The 7,800-nt window shown below is 36.6% G+C and overlaps 1 pseudogene; it reads left to right on the plus strand.

Moving 5' to 3' along the window:
• Positions 1-6,515: 6,515 nt before the first annotated feature.
• On the plus strand, positions 6,516-7,222 carry LOC141372515 (vitamin K epoxide reductase complex subunit 1 pseudogene; annotated as a pseudogene).
• The last annotated feature ends 578 nt before the right edge of the window (positions 7,223-7,800 follow it).

The raw sequence follows: 7,800 nt of genomic DNA on the forward strand, positions 1-7,800 counted from the left end.
TTCCCTTCCCTTCCCTTCCCTTCCCTTCCCTTCCTTTCCCTTCCCTTCCCTTCCCTTCCCTTCCCTTCCCTTCCCTTCCCTTTCCTTTCCTTTCCTTTCCTTTCATTTCCTTTCCTTTCCTTTCCTTTCCTTCCCCTTTTTCCTTTCCTTTCCTTCTATTCTTATTTTTATGAATTTGTGTCTTTTTCTTGCCTTATTGGAAGAGTTAGGGCAGGGTTGAGTGGAGGTAGAAAAAAATGGGCATTCTTGCCCTATCTCGGGAAGAAATTATTCAGTATTTCACTATTAAGTATAATGTTAGCTATTGGTTTTCTACAGAAAATCTTTTCCAGATTGAGGAAAGTATTTTATTCTGAGTTTGCTGAAAGACTTTTTTTTTTGTCATGAATTTATCAAGGGAATTTTTTTCACCTATTGAATTGGTCATGTGGTTTTTCTTTTTAAAATCTGTTACTATGTTAAATTATCTTGATTTTTTACAACTAGAATCCAACTTGATTGTTACAACCAATTTTTATTGACAGAGTAGAATCTTTTTAAAAAGATACATTCCTTCAAAAAAAAGGATCGATTTCTTCATGTAATCAATGGTTAAATGCTTTATTAAACAGACGTACAGCAAAACATCACAGGACAAATTTTACCTAAGTTAACAGTAGTAAAAAATACAGAAATTAAATTTTAAATTAAAAAAATATAAACTTTATTTATTTATATATTATTATATATGTATATAAAATATATAAATTATTAAAATTATAAATAATTATATATTATAACATATAATATATAATATATAAATATATGTATATGTTTGAAAGACTATTTATACATATATATGAATATACATGTATATATTTTAAATACTTTATTTATTTGTTTATTTGAGAGAGAATATGAGCAGTGGGAGGACAGAGGGAGAGGGACAATCAGACTGTCCTGGGTGTGGAGCCCCGTTGCAGGGCTGGATTCCCCGGCCCTGAGATCAGGACCTGAGCCAAAATCAAGAGTCTGATGCTTAACGACTGAGCCAGCCAGGTGCCCCCCAATGCTATATTTTAAACTTCAAATACTTCATATCATGGAAACTGATCTACATGTACAAAGGCTCCTAAATACAGTAGAGTCAAAACATTTCCTCTTTGTAGATTCCAACCATTTGTAGTTATCTCAGTACAGGTACATGCAGGGAAAAATTTCAGATTATTGGACAAAAAAAGTCACTCTGTCACTACCTACATGTAAATAGCAGCCCACTACAAGCACAACAATAGCAGGTATGCATTCTCATCTGTCTTTCCTGCCACTTTTGCGGAATCTTTTCCAGGTCACGAAGCTAGTTTATATAGATACAATAGGTTTCAACCTGTTCTTTAAAGTTCCTTTTGATCGCTTCCCGGCCTTTTGGCTAAGATCAAGTGTAGTAAAGTTCCTTTTGAAATTTAACCAGCAGGAGCACGTACAATTCAAATCAGTCAGTTTTTTCTTACTCTTCGTTAATTAGCACATATATGATATATAATATTTTTATATTTAAAATATAAACTTTAATTCTTTGAGCAGTTTTATGTTCATAGCAAAAGTAAGAGGAAAGTGCAGAGATTTCTCATATACCTCTTCTCCCTCTCTTCTCCCCCCACCCCACATAGCCTACTCCATGATCAACACCCTCCGCCCAAATGCTGTATTTGTTACAATTGATGAACATACACTGACACATAACTACCACCCAAAGACCATAGTTTATATTAGTTATTAATTTTTAAAACATCCTATCAGTGTTATATTAAAGTGATTAATGGTATTCATAACACCATTAATGGGTAAGATGTAAACAAAACATGCCTACATTCAGGAGTTATTATTTGAGATAAATAATTTAGAGAACAATTTTTCATAACTAGAAAAGCCATAGGATTCATACTGAACACAGCATGATGATATTTTATCCTTGCTGCTTTATAATATCAGTAGTATAATAAGTGCATCAAGTATAGTAAAGAGGGGAAAGCAGATTTCAGGACAGAAACCTACTAACAATTTAAGTTTTAGATGTCCCTAACACAAAAGATTATTTTCTATGCCCATTATATATTTTTTCCATTCAAATGGTACAAATCTTTCATCCCTTTCACACTGTGATGGAGAAATGAAATTTTCTAGTGTAAAAATATCTGTTCAAAAAATCTAATTTATCTTATAATATATGCTATTAATTTCAGTATTCAAGTATTTAAGTAATGCTAATTGAAGTAATTTCTTTTTTAGTAACACATTTATAGACTGAGCTTCAAAGACAGGGAAAAATAACTTAAAATAATGGATATACTTTTCTCTTCAAAGATTTAAAGTCCAAGACAACATTGTAATCACAGAGGTGGTATGCAATAGGAAATAAAAAGAAAAAAAATGATTCACTATAACTAATGTTTTCTTAAAAAAAAATGGACAAAAACAAACAAAACGTTTTGACTTAATGTGTCCCCAAAGGACACTCTAAAATTTAACTAAAGAAGAAAGAAAGAAAGCTAAAGAAGAAAAATCAGAACAAGTCCATTTCATAACAAAGATGAGGTTGCTTTACTACATACTTATAATTCTTTTTTCCTCTGTGCATAATAATTACCAGCACTTGCCTTCTTTTCTGTAAAGTAGTGCAAATTGCTACCAATAACAAAACTCTCCTCCTAGTATAGAACATTGTTAACTTTCTCTGTCAACTGAATGGTTAATATTGAAAGCTTAAGCCTATGTCACTTTGGACTGCAGAAAAAATGCTTATTGAAAGCAATTTAAGGTAGGAAAACAAACTATTAGATATTATTTTTATTTATATTACCAAGTAGGGAATTCATAAAATCAAACAGAAGTCTACATGTAACCTAAAATAAATGTCTGTATAATTTTAAAAGCTGAGGTTTCTAACATTTCAGAAAATGTTCTTTCCTTTAAAACTGGAAGGTTTATCAATATATATTTATGAAGTTAAAATGAAGTTAAGATAAATATTTTGGTTCAGCAAAAATGGAAATAGCTGTAAATAAGAGATTACTTATGTTTTTTCTATCTTTTACAATCCCCTAATGAATGATTTTATTTAGAGAAGCCAATGAGATATGCTTAAGTTGAACTAAGAGTTATTATTATCACGTCTTATATACATGGGATTTAGATTCACACTGAGATATGTACCATTTCAAGCCTTTTTTTTGGTAAAAAAAGGTTAATAACTGCAAATAAGAAAGGTAATACTTCAGTTTGTAATCATTAGATTATATTTTAAATTTATTTTAGCTTAGACTCATGACTCAAAGAATGGAGTTCTATTAATGTAACAGTGTGTTAATTGATTGCTTTCAGAATCTAACCTCACAAAAATGAATGGCCAACTCAAGAAGCAACACCATATTAGGCACTGAAAGCCTGTATAAATAAGTATAGACATTAACATAAAAACCAATAAACCCTATTTCTGGCTCCCATTATCCCACTGTGCAGCCAGAACTATTGGCTGTTTCCAGTCCAAAACCAAAGAGCTGGGTCATTTCTGACAGATAAATTTCTACAAGAGGAAAGGAAATGCAAAGCAATATACAATCAAATATATTCAAGATAAAATTTATACTAACCTGCTGATTTTTATTTATACTCTTTTATATACATCCCAGGAAGACCTAGTTGATGAGTTTTGTGCTCATTGATTTCAGATAATCATTTATGACTACATCTCTTTGATTTCCAGAAGATGGTGGAAGCATGGGATTGGAAAGGAAAAAAAATCAAATATCACTGTGAGATAAGATTGTGTAAATATATAAGGAAAAAAGAGAACAAGATTGAATATGGTTTGTTAAATATGTAATCATGTACCACTTCCAACAACCATTTTCATATCTACAAATTGAACTTACTACCAGTTATTAAGTCAAGCATTCAAGCTCTTTAACTTAACATAAAAAAGCAAGAGATATTTCAGCAAGCCCCAGTGCAAATTAGAGGAATATTTTAAAAAGACTGTTGAGATTTATATTTTTTAGAATCTCTTAAATGGTCAATATAAAGAAAAACAATATGAAACTATTACTAACCTGCACCATGATCCCAAAACCTGTACAGAAAGTATGACCATCTTAACACTAAAAACACACAAAATCTCACCAAAGAGTGGGAATGGTGTCTTAAACATCTCACTTTGTTCCTAACATCCATGCATACTCCCAGGGCTAACATGAGAGCTATTATTCACTGTTATAGTCACCTTTACACAAATCTCTCTGAAAAGCCTACAACAATATCACAACTGGCAGCTATGCCCAGTCTACTGGTAATGGCTCAGTGAATCTCTATTCACTGTAATTTAAGAAAGACTATGGAGTAAGGTAGAAAAAGGCTCACCCCCTCACCCAGTTCTTCGAGGTATATGCTGTCATACTTTAAGAGATTGGTAAGCAAAAAAATTAAGGCTGTTACATATTCTTCATGGTTCTATAAAAATGTTCCATCAATAGATGAAAATTCCACCAAAACACATTTTCAAGTTCATTCTAACACTATAAAAGTTGTTTAATTGATTCCATTCATTTAGTCAACTAGGCAAAATTCTATTGATTCTGTAGCAAAATGGTTTATAAAAAGAAAAGGGAACATTTATAACTTTGGGGAGGTAGAAAAACAATCTTGTTTTAACACTGCTACAGATACAAACAGATTCTAACATTCTGTTTATGTAACTAGAATTTGCCATTTAAAATGGTATTTAGCTGTTTGTACTTACATTATTAGCTTTAAACATCTTGAAATAATCCAAGTATTTTAGAACCCTGGTCTGAGAATATAAGTCTCTTGGTATAATATGCCAAACTCCTATAAAATTTCTCAGAGAATAAATTCATAGCTGCATATTTTGAATATACATATCCATTAAGCCAACTTTGCACGTGGGCACTCATGACTGAAATGCAAAGCACGCCAGACTGATTTTCAAAGTATACTATGACTATTGAACTCTACACATCAATTTCTGAAACTTGATGTCTACTTATTTATACCAGAGATCTAACTTCCTTCGAATACCAATTGCCTCCCCCTTATCCCCAAACAAAATAAAAAATACAAGATAAAACAAAAGTCCTCTATCATAAGTATTTATTTCACATTTTGTTATATCAGATTTTAAGTATAGAACAAAATCTAGAATATCTAAGTTAAAAAGCATTTTTTTAAAGATTTATTTATTTATTTATTTAACAGATATAAAGAGAGAGCGTAAGTAGGTAGAGAGGCAGACAGAGGGAGAAGGAGAAGCAGACTCTCCGCCGAGCACGGAGCCTGATGCGGGGTTCGATCCTAGGACCCTGGGATCATGACCTGAGCCGAAGGCAGCCACTTAACCGACTGAGCCACCCAGGCGCCCCTAAAAAGCATTTTTGATTAAAAACTATTTGACATAGTAAACTTTTAAAAACTGAAACTTACAACTTAAATGACCATATTTAGTATATGGAATCATCAATACAGTGCAGAACCCGACATGGGGTTTGATCTTACAGCTCTTGTGGTACCCAGACTTCTTGGCATTTCTGTGCTTGCTTCTTACTCTATCTCCCTATCTTTCTCTAACCTGGTTCCTTCTTCTGATATTGAGCTGGGACCCTTCCCTGAGGAAGCGGGGTTATTCTAGAGTGTTGTCTCTTCTGGCCCTCCATTTCTCTTTGGGTCCCCATTCTTCTTCCCTTCAGGTAGTCTGATCTCTCAAGCCATACTAGCTAAGCTGTACTAGCTGCCCGTTCCCATTGCCTGTCCCACTTCAGATAACTGTACATCTTTCACCTTGTGTTTTCCATGCCAGAACGTGAGAACGAACAAATCTAAAACCTGTGCCAAAATAAGGCAGGGAGAGTCATGGGTTGGGGATCAGAATAGCTCCTTATTGTTAGGGTCAGAGTTCATTAAGTTACCTACTTCTTGGGTTTTCTTTAAATAGGTCTTTGACTCTTGATAGCCTCCTGCATATTTGCCCAGTCACCTCACCTCTGACTACTCACTGCATTGCAGAGGTGTTTATGGCTTCAGAATGGACTTTCATATTAACTTAAGCAAGAATTAATTATGAGAAAAGTTAGTCACAGAATCATCCAATGTCTGTCAAAGTAATTAAATATTTACCAATCAATTCTTTAAAAATGAATCCCAATAGGGGCACCTGGGTGGCTCAGTCGTTAAGCGTCTGCCTTTGGCTCAGGTCATGATCCCAGGGTCCTGGGATCGAGCCCTCCATCGGGCTCCCTGCTCAGCTGGAAGCCTGCTTCTCCCTCTCCCTCTTGTGATCCCTCTCTCGCTTTGTCTCTCTCTGTCAAATAAATAATAAATAAAATCTAAATAAAATAAAATAAAATAAAATAAAATAAAATGAATCCCCCTCCCAAAAATGGGAAGAAGGCATGGCCACATCCTGCCCTGCCCCTGCTCTGTGGCTGGTTCCCTGTGGGCGGGTGCCTCGGGCGGGACCAGAAGACATGGGCGCTACCTGGGGGAACCCCTGATGGGTGCGGCTGGCATTGTGCCTCGCGGGTTTAGTGCTGTCTCTCTACGCGCTGCACGTGAAGGCACCGCGCACCCAGGACTGGGATTACCGCGCGCTCTGCGACGTGGGTACCGCCATCAGTTGCTCGAGCATTTTCTCCTCCAGGTGGGGCCGGGGCTTCGGACTGGTGGAACACGTGCTCGGTCAGGACAGCATCCTCAATCAATCCAATAGCATATTCGGTTGCCTCTTACAGCTGTTGTTGGATTGCCTCCAGGCCCGCTGGGCATCTATCCTGCTGGTGCTGAGTTCCCTGGTGTCTCTTGTCGGTTCTGTCTACCTGACTTGGATCCTATTCTTTGTACTCTATGATTTCTGCATCGTTTGCATCACCACCTATGCCATCAGTGTAGGCCTGGTGGTGCTCAGCTTCCGGAAGGTCCAGGAACCGCAGGGCAAGGTCAAGGGGCACTGAGCCCTCACCCAAGCCAGGCTGACCTCATGCTCTGCTTTGGCATGTGAACCTTGCCCAAGGGGGCCATGTCTGGGTCCTTAGAAGAGTCTGCAACCCGACCCCACCATACTCCCACACAGGACAATGGACCAAATGTGCCACTCTTTCCTCCACGCTAGTGCCTCTGGCTCTGTCCCCAAGGGCCGGTTTCCAAAACTCCTGCCATTGCCCAAGGAGGGAAGGTTCTGAGCCATAAAAATTTCTTAAATAAACTGAAAAAAAAAAAAAGCTGAAATCAAGAGTTTGACACAGAACCAAATGAGCCACCCAGGCTCCCCTAAAAGAAATGTTTTTCAATATTCAATTCAAAAAGACATACCACCAACATAGAAGGTAAATGTATTTCATTCTCGCAAACACATATTTTTATATAAGTATCCTCAATTATCTACACAAGAGACTGATATTTCAAGAATAAATGATTCATGGGGTGCCCGGCTGGCTCAGTAGGGAAAGCATGTGACTCTTGATCTCAGGGTCGCGAGCTCAAGCCCCAGGTTGGGTGAAGAGCTCACTTAAAAAAAAGAAAGGCGGGGCTGGATAGCATAGTCAGTTCAGTGGCCGACTCTTGATTTTGGCTCAGGTCATGATCTCAGGGTTCTGGGATTGAGGTCAAAGTCGGGCCCCATGCTCAATGGGGAATCTGCTTGAGGATTTTCTCCCTCCTTCTCCCTCTGCTTTTCTCCCAGCCCCTGCTCTCTCTCTCTCCCTCAAATAAATAAATCTTAAAAAAAAGAATAAATATGAATCTTACTTACAGTGC

The sequence above is a fragment of the Callorhinus ursinus genome, unplaced genomic scaffold (assembly GCF_003265705.2).
Source record: "Callorhinus ursinus isolate GAN/ISIS: 27379988/994484 unplaced genomic scaffold, GSC_fseal_2.0 scaffold4, whole genome shotgun sequence".
NCBI classification, from domain to species: Eukaryota; Metazoa; Chordata; class Mammalia; order Carnivora; family Otariidae; genus Callorhinus; species Callorhinus ursinus.